The sequence below is a fragment of the Vombatus ursinus genome, unplaced genomic scaffold (assembly GCF_900497805.2).
Source record: "Vombatus ursinus unplaced genomic scaffold, bare-nosed wombat genome assembly UNPS02005459.1, whole genome shotgun sequence".
Classification (NCBI taxonomy): Eukaryota; Metazoa; Chordata; class Mammalia; order Diprotodontia; family Vombatidae; genus Vombatus; species Vombatus ursinus.
The window spans coordinates 4,805,970-4,818,803 of NW_020945237.1; the positions used below are offsets into that span (position 1 = coordinate 4,805,970).

A 12,834-nucleotide genomic window follows, 5' to 3' on the forward strand; every position below is an offset into this window, starting at 1 on the left:
GGGAGAGAAGGAAGGAAGGACAGAAAAAAGGGAGAGAAGGAAGGAAGAAATGAAGGAGGGAGAAGGCTATTAAGCATTAATATGTGCCAAACACCGTGCTAAACTCTGGGAACAGAAATATAAAAAGTAGACAGCCCCTGTCCTCTGGGAGCATACATTCTAATGGGGGAAACTACATACAGGGAATCGGGCCACTGAAGGGTGCTTTCACTTGGAAAGTAACAAGAAGGAATAGTTAGTGAAGCCACAGGGGAATAGACTGACACACCCTTCCCAGCAGTAATGGCAGTACTGATTTCTTGGGATTATCAGGGCAGAGATCCCCATGAGAGAAAGATCATATGCTCAAAGGGAAATTCAATCTGATTGCCAGCTATTTGATAATTTCTTTTGAAGCCCACTTACACTCAGAGTAGTCTCTTTACATTACAAAAAAAAACAAAATCCTTCCAGTCTTCCTCCTTTATCTATCTCTTCCAGTCTCTCAACAACTGCCATTTACCCTCTCCAGCAACCTGACCCCACCCTTTCTGAGCCCATCTCCTCTACTCTGTATTCGCTGTAATCCATGCCTAGATGCAACTCATAGACCACCATTTTAATGATTTACTACCTAACACACTGAATTCACTTACTCACTAAACCTTCTGCCATTGCCTATTCTGGTTACCTTCATTCTTAGATGTCTATTTTACACCCACCACCACCATGATTCATCATCCATATTTCTGCTTTTGGACTGCTGAGTGTTGCTAGAGAAATTAATGAAATCAATCTGATTTCAACCACTAAAAGACCATGGTACATAAATAACCTTATATATCATAGGCACCATATTAGTCACCAAGGATACCAAGTTTACAGCTTTATACATGAAGAGACTAAAGTTCAAAGAATTGAAGAGACTTGGTCACAGTTCCACAGGTAGTCAGTAGCAGAGGTGAAACTAGAAGCCACATCCTCCAATTCCAACTCTAGCGCTCTTCTTACTCTACCACAGTATTATGGAGTAAAATAATTGACAAAGAGCAAAGGATGACATCGAGTATATTGAGTATTTATACTCAAAAGGAAGCCAACCTTTGAACAAGAGGATATAAGGGCAGGTGAAATATGCACATTGAGAAAGATATGAGAGAAGTGGAGCGAGTTCATAGGGAACGGCATCAATAATCTTATTACAATAATAAGTACTGGGGCTAGAACTGTGATTTCACTCATAGAGGGAATCTCAAATGAAGAAACTCTACTAATCCAAGTTGCCAACTTACCTGCCACATATAATTTTTGAGGCTAAATGACTTGCCCAAGGTCTCAAAGGAGAAAAGGCAGAGGCAAAATTTGCACCCAGATCTTTCTAACTTTATCTACTGTGCCATATTGCCTCTACATTGCCAAAATAATAACAGTCAGCAACTATGTGGTACTTCAAGATTTATAGAATGCTTTATATATAATATTATCTCATTAGATCCTCATAGCAATCCTGTGAGGTAGGTACCACAAGCCATTCTATAAATGAAGAAATAGGGGCTCAGAGTTATAGGGAGTACATGTCAATGTTAGAATTTGAACCCAGGTTTCTTCTGATTGCAATCTCAGTGTTCTTTTCACTATACTACAAAATTGCTCCAGTCAGAGTTAGCAAAGTCAGTTCCAAGGCCTGAATGTGAAGGTAGAGACTGGGAGAGAGGAAAAGGAGGTTTGGAAATATCATTGGAGAGAGTGTGATAGAGAGTCACTAAGAGTGACTCTGATGGAGGGGGAAAAAAGAATTGTTTTGTTCTATTTTACACAGTATAGAAATGTTTGAAAGCATTCTAAGAAAACAAGCAGTGATGCAAGAACAGGAAGAACTCATATCCTTAGAGCTTACGGAGGCAACACTTGCCTGAGAGGAATGTAGGACTGGGGTACTGCCAAGCCCTAAGCACAACACTTCAACAAGCCAAGCCTCTCATACCCAAACACAGAAAGAGGAAACCTTCTCTTGAAGAGGTGATTTTTCTCTTTCCCCAAGCCATAGTGATGCTCATTATAGATCTATCCCATTATGGAGAAACTCTGGGGAAGTGAAGTTCTTTGTCTTTTGTCTTCTTGGATAGACTATGGTTTTGCTTCTTGTGCACCATTAGGAAAATGTCCACCTTACCATCTTTGGTCCAGTCCATCCTTTTTCTAGGTCAATAATCAACAGCGTTGTTTCCTAATCCCTGAGCTTCACGGCAAAGACTTTACTTTTCTTTATTTTAGGGGAGATTCATATCGTTCTTCATAAAATGCCTAGATCTCAGCAAAACTTTATTTTAATTTTTTTCCCTTAGAACTCGATTTTTACAATAGACTTCTAGAGGCCTCTTTGATGTCTTCTAAGAGTTCTCAAAATGTTTGGTTCTTCCCATTTAAAGTCTCTGCAGACTAACTAGCTACACCTCTAGCATATTTCTAAAGCATATATCCCTGGGTTATCTGCAAAAGCTTTTAGAAGTGGTAGAGAAAGGTATTATTAGGAAATTTCACAGACAATGCTATGGCTGCCTTATGATTGGTGTTTGGTAATGTATGGTATGTGGCATAGGAAAAACACATGACACAGACCTTGATTTTTACAACTTGCACCATGCATATATGTTATTGTTTCTACCTGGAAATGCAGTAGACAGAGTTATAGTATTGGAGTTAAGAAGGAAAATCAACCTTGTTATCGGAATAGGCTATATGAATTGTGTCCCCCATTCTGCTACAGACTGAATACACAAAACTACCTCCATCTTGTTTAGGCTAAAAAACAGGAAATCCTGCTGCACACATTAGTGGAATACAACCCCACAAATATTGTACCTAACACACAACTAGGAATTTTCCAGACCAACTACTTCATAGGGATGGATTGCATCCCATTAGTACATTCAAATTATGAGTGCTGCTAATTGGCTATATACTTTAAGCAGGGCCTGAAAAAGCTATAAAGGTGAAAATCTTTACCTACAATGCAAGCTTCCTTAGTACACTAATAAACATCCCTTCAATTTGGCATCCACTTTATTTGACCTCCTATCTCACAGTCCCACTTCTGGATGAGATCCTTCCTGGGTTTAGAAACCCAGTCTTAAAAATTACCCACGAATCAGGAGGATCTGGGTTCAAAATACTATCTCTGATACTTGCTAGTTATGTGACCATATGCAGCATTTAATATCCTTCTGTTCTAATTTCCTCACCTATAAAAGGAAGGGGGCAGATGAATTGACTTAGAAGTTCCTTTGAACTCCATATTGTTGATTCTGATGATCCAAAATGTTTTTGCTTTGTTTATGACTAAGACATGAAGACTCTGTGATTAGAATCTGTGAGAGAGAAAAAAGCACTGATATCAGTGAAATCACAGGTTATGTAGAATTATGTGAGCAGTGGCCATCATTCCTTCTCCAGTAAGATGTGATTTTTTGGGAAGCAAACTGCTTTATTTTTGTCTTCATTTTCCCAGGAAGTAACCCCCATACCTTACTACTACCACCACCACCACCACCACCACTTACAACAACAACAAAATATATAATGTTTACTATTTTGCCAGGCATTATGCTATGTCCTTTGTAATTATTAACCCATTTGATCTTCATAAAAACCCTGAGAGGTGGATGTTATTATTATCTCCATTTTACAGATGAGGAAACTGAGGCAAACTATTAAGTGATTTGCCCAGGGTCACATAATTATTAAGTATCTGAGAACAAATTTGAACTCAGGTCTTCCTGACTCAAGGCCCAATGTTCTATCCACTGAACCATCTATCTACTCCATTAATAAACTATATAAATAAGCACCTAAAATTTATTTGCTGAGTTGAATAGAACTGGATAAAAATGGAATGTAGGAAAAGCTGACTATCATATTATAAAAGATATCTGTCAGTATGGAACTTCTTGATGTAGATTTCCCATTCCAAAACCAAATCAGCTGATCAGACTTAGAGAATTAGAAAGAACTGAAGGACAGACACTGGTAGTAAATAGAACTTACAAAGTGCTGTCCTCACAACAACCTTGGGAGGTATTTATGGCAAACATTATTAGGCCCATTTTATGGATGAGGGACCCGAGGCTCAGAAACCTTAAGTAACTAAGTCAGGATTACTGCCATAGTGTCAGTTTTAGGTCTCTTCTCAGTCCCTATCCTGAGCTCTTTCCACTATAATACCGCTTTCAGAGTCCATGAGGCTATTATCACTAACTGATAATGTTCTTTTGTCTCATCTGTACCCAACCAAACCGTGATAGGATTTATATCTTCCTATCTTCAACCTTTCTCTGCCACTAAAAAAAAATGAGAAGGAGATTTACAGTACAACTTTTAAAACCTAGAACAACATAATCTTTCCTTCCTACAAAGCTTGGAGAAATATTCTCTTCTCCTCACCTTCACATTTTTCTCTAATCAACTTTCTAAATAAATAGTTTTTATTCTTTGAGGACACACACATCAGATGAGTTGTAAAAGACAAACTAGGAAAGAAAATTTGATGAAGAAAGCTGATAAAATGGAAATCAATCAGACATTCTCCAGAGTGGGCTATGTAGCCAGTGAATGGATATCGCCACTTTAATTTAACCTCAAATATTTTATAGTTCAATAAATGAAACTAATTTTTGTTACTAAATTGAAGGAAATGATGCCCTACCAGCACTTCTCCTTAGGAAACCAGTTTGAGAAGTGAAGAAAGCTTCTGCAAGAAGCTCTGGGATATATAATTTAATTCAAGTCAACAAATGGTTCCTAAACACCGACTTCTCAGATGTAAGAGGCGGTAGACTTGGAAGAGAGAGAGTTGGCCTTAAAGCCAGGAAGATCTGAGTTCCAGTTCTGCCTCTTATACCCTAGACAAATCACCTCATCTCTCAGTGTTCTAGGCAATTCTCTAAGAATACAAAATTGCAGCCAAAGTGCCAACGGGCAGTGGTCAAGGACATTTCTTCCACTGCGAGTGGAAATGAAATCACTGAGTAGTCCCTATCCCTCTCTCTTATTGTGTATAAGGCACCGAGCCAAGCTCTGGGGCTACACAGACAAAATCAGATGGTGCCTGCCCTTCAGAAGCATACAAACCTCCTGGGGGGAGCATATACAATTTGAGGCTTTATACTTTATCATACTTTATCATAGTATGGTATGGTAGAGTATAGTATAATGTATAGTATCATATTATATAGAATAATATAGTATAGTGCCATATTCCATTGTATCATATATTATGCATTTTATTTTATTATACCATATTATATAATTATATATATATTATATATAGCACTAGCATTTGGGAAAATCAGCAATCTACTCTGCTAAATCTGGAAGGAAAAGAAAGATTCTGAAAGGCAAAAACTGAAGAGGGTGTCCTTTCTAGGTATGAATAATAGACAGGGGGCAGGTAGGTGGTGCAGTGGATAGAGCACCGGCCCTGATGTCAGGAGGACCTGAGTTCAAATCTGGCCTCAGACCAAACACTTGACACTTACTAGCTGTGTGACCCAGGGCAAGTCACCTAACCCCAATTGCCTTAAAAAAAAAAAAAAAAGAATAGATAGCCTTTGTAAACACACAGACATGGGATAAAGAATATTAATTTTCAGGGAACTTCTAGTAGTTTGGTTTGGCTAAAATATAGAGTATAAAGGGGAAGCAATATGAAATAAGACTGGAGAAAGTAGATTGGATCTTGAATGGCAGATTAAGGATTCTTTTTTTTTTCCCTAAAAGCAATAGGGAACCACTGAAAGTTTTTGAGCAGAGGACTAACAAAAGAAGTACTAATGGTTCAGGACCACCAGGAATTTACACCTATTTGATGGAAGTAGGAGAGGTAGAGTAAGATATATACATGCCTGTATATATATAATATATATATACAGGCATGTATATATATATAATATATATAAGCACATATATGCACATATATACACATAAAACAATGAGCAAATCAGACAGTATTATATTCATAAACATCCATATTACATTCTGATATATATGGGTACATTATATATTAAAGAGAATGAAAGAATAGAATGATATTAGATAAAGGAGCTAATTATATAGTGTGGACAATAAATACAAAAGGATCAAAAGTGAATGCTACAAAAGTATAATGATAATGTTTGGACCCAAAGAAAAAACATGAGATGGCAATGTCCCCTGATTTTTTTGTGGAGGTGGGGGACTATGGGTATGGAACATTGCAGATAATGTCGAAGTTTTTTGATTCATTGGTTAATTTTACTAAACTTTCTCCCCTGTTTTTATTCTCTGTTACAAGGGGTGGTTCTATAAGGGCTAGTTCTTTGGGAGGGAAAGGTGATGGAGGGAGAACATATTGGGAAATGTAGATGATGTAAAAACAAAGCAAATAAATAAACTTTAATTTTAAAAAGTACACAAGCAGGGGCAGCTAGACGGCGCAGTGGATTGAGCAGCAGTTCTGGAGTCGGCAGGACCTTAGTTCGAATCTAGCTTCACACACTTATTAACTGTGTGAGCTTGGGCAAGTCACTTAACCTTCACTGCCTCCAAAAAAAAAAAAACTTGTATGTGTAATCAGACAAGAAAGAAATCAGTGTGGACTATAGCTTTCCTAGAAAACTGCAGAGAAGCTAGTATTTCAGCTAGTTCATTAGGGACAGGAAATAAATGGGCTGAAGAAGGAGGCTATCCAGGGAGAGGGAACGACATAAGCAAAGGTGATTTCACTAAAGAAAGTCTATGTTTAGGGATGATGGAAAATGAATTTAAATAATGAAGGGGAAACTCTATTATGAAAGGTCTTGACAGTTAATTAGAGAAGTTTAAATTAGACAATAAAGGAAGGAGATCAATAAATGCTTATTAAAAGAATGAAGAGAACCTCAGTTTCCAGTTTCTGGAAAATAACTTTCTCAATGCATTTTAACACAGGATGACTGTGAGGAAAGAGCTTTCTATAGCTTGATACACATTAGTTGTTGTTATGGTTACTATTAGTAACAATGAAGGGAGCATTTTAGGAAGCTTAACCTTTCAGTGGTGTGTAGTATAGGTTAAGGTGCAAAGAGAGATTGAAGGCAGAGGGCAAAAGGAATTCTGGGGAAAGGGAAGACTTGGCAGGGATGGAATATTCTAATTGCCTCCAAGTATCTGATGGTCTGTCATATGGCAGAGGGATTAGGCTTGTTCCCAGGGCACCAGGAGGAGCAGTGGATGGAAATTGGGAGAAGCCCAAGTTCCTGACAATTAGAGTTATGGAATAGTGGGATTACTTACCTTGGGAAGCAGTGAAACCTCCTCCCAACAGGAGGAGGACTGTTACCTCTGGTTTCCTTATTTCATCCCCAGTGATATTTACAGGAACATAACATCACAGCTCTAGCACTCGAGCTATTTTCCAATGCTTCATTTTACAGGGGAGGAAACTGAGGCTCAGGAAGGTTAAATGGATTCTCCAAGATCACACAGAGGTAGGTTTTGAACTGAAGTCCTCTGACTCCATTGTCAGTGTTCTTAAGAGGCTATGTGACCGTATGGATAAAGAGCAGACCTTGGAATTAAGACCTGGGTTCCATTCCTGACTCCGACATACACTGGCTATGACAAGTGCTACAGTCAGCTCAAATTAACCCTGTGAGATAAGTAATACAAGTACCATTATTTGCATTTTAGGAATGAAAAACTAAAGCTCAGGATGCTTATTTCTTGCTCATTGTCATAGAGTAAATTGAAGGAATGGATAGAATTTGAACCCGAGGACACCTAGAGTACAAGTCCAGTGCTTTGTCTCATGTATAGGATGCAGTTAATCTGGTTCTGGAATTTCATTGGCATAGACCACTTTCAGGTGAGGAAAATCCTTTTACTCAAGTAGGCCCTCACCTTCTCTTCAACTTAAAGTTTTAGAACGTTACCTAGAGCACTAAGAGGCTAACTTACTTACCTACAATCACCAAACTAGTATGTGTCAGAGGAAGGAGCTGAACTCAGGTCATCCTGGATATAAGACCAGCTCTCCATACAGTATATGTGTGTGGATAAATAAAACACATGTATACATATACACACATTTACATATATGTATATGTATGTATATGTATGCACATGTATATAAACATAGAAATGTATACATGTGTGCATAAATGCACGGTACATGTGTGAATGTGTATGTATGCACATGTGTGCTGTGTCTGTCATGTTTATATATGTAACGTGTATGTGTGTTTACCATGTTTCCTCCTGCTCTCAAATTTAAGTAGGCAAAAATGCCACCTAAAAATCACTACAAACAACCTGGGAAGATGTGTTATCTTGCATTATCCTTACGTCCTCTACCAACCATTCACACACCCACCTACATTAATGTATGTTGCAGAGTTCATAGAATCCTAGATTTACTGCTGGAAAAGGCTTAGATAATAATTGCACTTTCATCTACTAATACGGCAACAGTAGGCAGTGGATTATTTTATGGGATCTTAATTATCACCACATAGCTCCCCCTGATTCCCTCATGGTTATCTTGTGTTTAAAAACACCCAATTTGCATCCTCCTATTTACCCCCTCCACTGTGCATACTGGTGGAGTGGCGGCTAAAGCAACTGCATGAATATCGGTCCCTGTTCAGCATCACTCAAAGGGACTGAGCAACTGGTCACTGGAGAGCAATGTGGCCAGGAAAGAACAATCCTAAGAGGTTGATAAAGTACACCATGTTGTCTTATACCAATGGAGTGTGGCCATTCTTTGTTAAACTGCACCGTGTGGCCAGGCTTCCCTCCTCCCTTACAGAGATAGTATCATAAAGGCCAAGGTAGTGGGGAATTTTAAGAACCTACACTATCTCTTTAGGTTAAATCAGGGTTAAGTTTGCCCAGGAGGAGAAACAAAAGATTGACCCAATTCCCAGATATAACAACAGTAAAAGATAATGATCAAACATGTGTAGGGGTTAAAAAAAAAAGAAATCCATTAAAATGTTTCCGCATATTATTTTTATGGTGATAGTATCAATATAAAATTACGTTATACCCTAAAAGCTCTTTTTCTAGCTTGTACCAAATTTTCTGTTTTATGATCTTTTAACAATTAAAAAAACATAAAGGTAGAGATCGGATGACAGTAATTATGAAGACATCATTGGAACCATTAACCTTTACCCTACCTAAACCATTTTTAAAGTTCACTGTTATTTTCTCACCCCCAAGGCAACACCATGTATCATTTGCAGCCTTCTCCCTTTAACGTAGCCTTTTTCTAATGAGAACAAGGAAGCCATGTCACTGCCAATCAAGCCCTAGCCAGCAAGGGGTGCCAAGACAGAAATCAAAATGTGAGACTATTTTAATATTCCTTTGGCTTTTTATTAAACCAGCCACCTTGACAAATGGGCCTCCCTCTGAGAGCACTATAATATCCCCTGGTGTCCTTCCCGATAAATATCAAGATAAATGCCTAAATTTTACCCTTTACTCTATATGCATAGAGAGACTCATAATCTGAATTTTTTTTTTTAATAATGATCTCCTTGGGTCTTTGCTCCGACAGTCCTCTATCCTTCATAATGATGCTCATTTAATTTCCACCTATAGTTTTGTCTTGTTCTTAGGAGGAACAGGAGGAGGGATAAATCATTGACACACTGCAGGGGAATCACAGGATCATGGATTGAAAGGTGTAAGGGACTTTTGCAGTTACCTAATCCCATTTTAGGGATAAGAAAACCAAGGCTCAGAGAAACCAAATAATCACAAAGTTAGTGGTGAGGTCAGGATTCGAACTGAGGTTCTATGACTCCAAATAAAGCATTTATTCCTCTACGCTACAGGATAGCAGAGAACCTTCTATCCAGCCCAAAGCTAAAGAGAAGAGTTGCCAAGAGGAGCCTGGAACTGACACCTTGGTGTAATTGGAGGTAGTTTAAGAAACCGAGCAGGGTGAAGGAGCTCACCCAAATTAGAGACAGTGTCCAAGAGTCCTTTGTCCCATTAAATCGACCTGCCTCCCAGACAGCCATAACTTCACTCTCCTTGAAGCCCAAAATAAAAAGTCATCCTCCAATTTCTTCCAATCTGGCAACCTCACTATGGAAATAGATGGATGATTTCATCAAAGATACATGTAAATACTGCTCTCTCCCTGACCCACTGCTTAAGTACCTGTCTTCCATATTATGATAGTCTGATTATTAACCCATGAACAACCTATCAGGACCCACCTCTTTAGGCATGTAAGAAACTAAGTCTGGTTATTTTATGTACCCAGGAAGGCTGGAAACAAACACAGTTAGGAACTAAGTAGTGCAAATGATGAATGCCGTAAAGTAATCACCGTATTTAAATTTGCACTATTTGAAGACAAAATTATTAGTAAAATATCTTAATTGGTTCCAGTTCAATAGATATATGCAATGAAATCAAAATAACGTGACCACTTTATCATATTTGTCTTCATACTAGCTGTTTAAAAAAAAGAACAAAATGTCTACTTTGCTTCCCATTCTGTTGTCATTAGTAGAGTGGACTTAGAAATACACCTTTATGTAGATACTGTGCTAGGGTAATTAGCCTAGTGGGTAGAGTGCTGGCTTTGCAGTCAGAAGATCTGGGTTTCAGTCCAGCCTTAAGCATTTTTTATGGTTAAATCATTCCACTACTGAAAACCCCAGTTTCTTTATCTACAAAAAATGGGGGTAAAATACTTATACTACCTCAAAGGACTGCAGTGAGGAAAACACTATGCTGACAACTGGAATCTAAGTTCATGGAGGGCAGGTATATTTCAGCACAGAACCGGCACATAGTAGACACTTAGTAAGCGTAGTACTTTGCTATGATGGTGCAGTAGACAAGAGTTCTGGGCCTAGAGTTAAGAATGACTTCAGACATTCCTAGCTGTGTGATCCTGGACAAATCATGTTATCTCTGTCAGCCTCAGTTTCCTCAGCTTTAAAATGGGGCAAATAATAACCCCTATGTCCCAGGATTATTGTGATAATCAAATAATATATGTAAAAAGTGCCCAGCACAGTGTCTGGCCCATAGTATATGCTGAATAAACGCTTGTTTCCTTCCTTGCTTCCTTATTAGATAAAGTCCAGAATCCGAGGGGACCACTCTACTAATGTTGGCGTAGAACCTTCTTCTTGATTAGTTTTGGGTTTTAAGGGAATCAGACAGACCATGGTGAATGAAACTAGTTGCACAGAGAACATGGAACTCAATGAAGCAACATTGCCTCTGAGCAGGAGAAAATGATCCCAGTTAGCAATGGCATTCCTAGGGAACCAATCTAGTGAGACCCATATTTCCCAAAGAAATGGGAGTCAGGGACCTTGAGACATAGATAGCTCAACGTGGACTTGTTAACCTTAGACTTATACTACACTTAGAATCTTCCAGCACATGTGTAAACAGGGTGGTGCTGAACCGACTCTGTTAAATTTGAAATACATAGCTATAGACATAGAGATATTATTTAAATATATTTTAATTCTTAAGTTTAATTTAATTTTAGCTAACATTTAGATAGTGCTTACTCTGTGCCAGGGACTGTACTAAGCACTTTACAATTATTATTTCATTTGATCCTCAAAACAACCCTGGGAGGTGGGTGCTATTATTATCCCTATTTTACAGAGGAGGAAACTGAAGCAAACAGTGATTAAGTGACTTGCTCAGGGTTACATACGTACTAAATGTCTTAGGCATATACATATATGTATACACATTCACATATATGATGAATATATTTATGCATACAATGTGCGTACAAATACGCATACACGTGAGTACACATATACACATACTTCATGCGTGCATACATGCATGTATAAATATGTATATTAATCTGTCTTAATATCTATGCATGTGTGTGTATATGTGTGTATATGTGTATATATTTTTCATATATATTTCATATTTATATATATATATATATATATACACACACATATATATATTTCAAATTTAACATGGTTATTCCAACTGCTCTGTTTGCCTATGTCCCCAGCATGGGAAAGTTAAGAGGTCCCAGGCCAGCAACTTATCTGCTCAACACCAGCTCTGCCTTGACGCCCTCTCCGTCCCTTTCTTGGGCTCTATTATCAGACACTGTCTTCCTGCCTTATCCTTTCCTACGTGGCTTTTTTTTTCCTTCCTAGAGAGGCAGTTTGCTGACAGGGAAAGCACCGCCTCTAATGCCCTTTCCATTTAATAGGATTCTTCCTAGGTGAGAAGTGCACAGAGCTGTGTTGATAGTTATTATTGTTATTATTGTTGCTACTGTTGTGGTTATTATTGAAACACAATTGAAAATTGTTGTTGCTTAGTTGTTTCAGCAGCGTCCAATTCTCCGGGATTCCACGCAGGATTTTTGTGGCAAAGATACTGGAGTGGTTTACCATTTCTTTTTCCAGTTCATTTTACAAATGAGGAAACCGAACTAAACAGAGTCAAGTGACTCGCCCAGGGCCACTTAGGGAGGAAGTCTCTGAGGCCAGATTTGAACTCAGGAAGATGAGCCTTCCTGACTCCAGGCCTGACATTCTGTCCACTGTACCCCCTAGTGCAATTAAATACAATTTTTAAAAAGTATTCTACAATTCGAATTGTTTCCTATCTCTAGCTATTTTTCTTGGCAGCAGGAACAGACCAGAGTGAAAGCACTCTACCAGAACACTTTTTTTCTTTCCTGAGTCTGCTGAGGGGATAAATAAAGGATAGAGATCATATTTGGAAAAACACTTTCCAAATCAGAAAAATGCACTATATGAATGCTATGGATAATGATGATGATGATGATAATGATGATAATGACAACGA

The 12,834-nt window shown here is 38.2% G+C and overlaps 1 protein-coding gene across 1 annotated transcript in view; it reads right to left on the reverse strand.

Annotated features, from left to right (window-relative positions):
- ZNF804B (zinc finger protein 804B) overlaps nucleotides 1-12,834 on the reverse strand; it is a 558,066-nt gene that overhangs the window by 211,316 nt on the left and 333,916 nt on the right. The window lies entirely within an intron of this gene.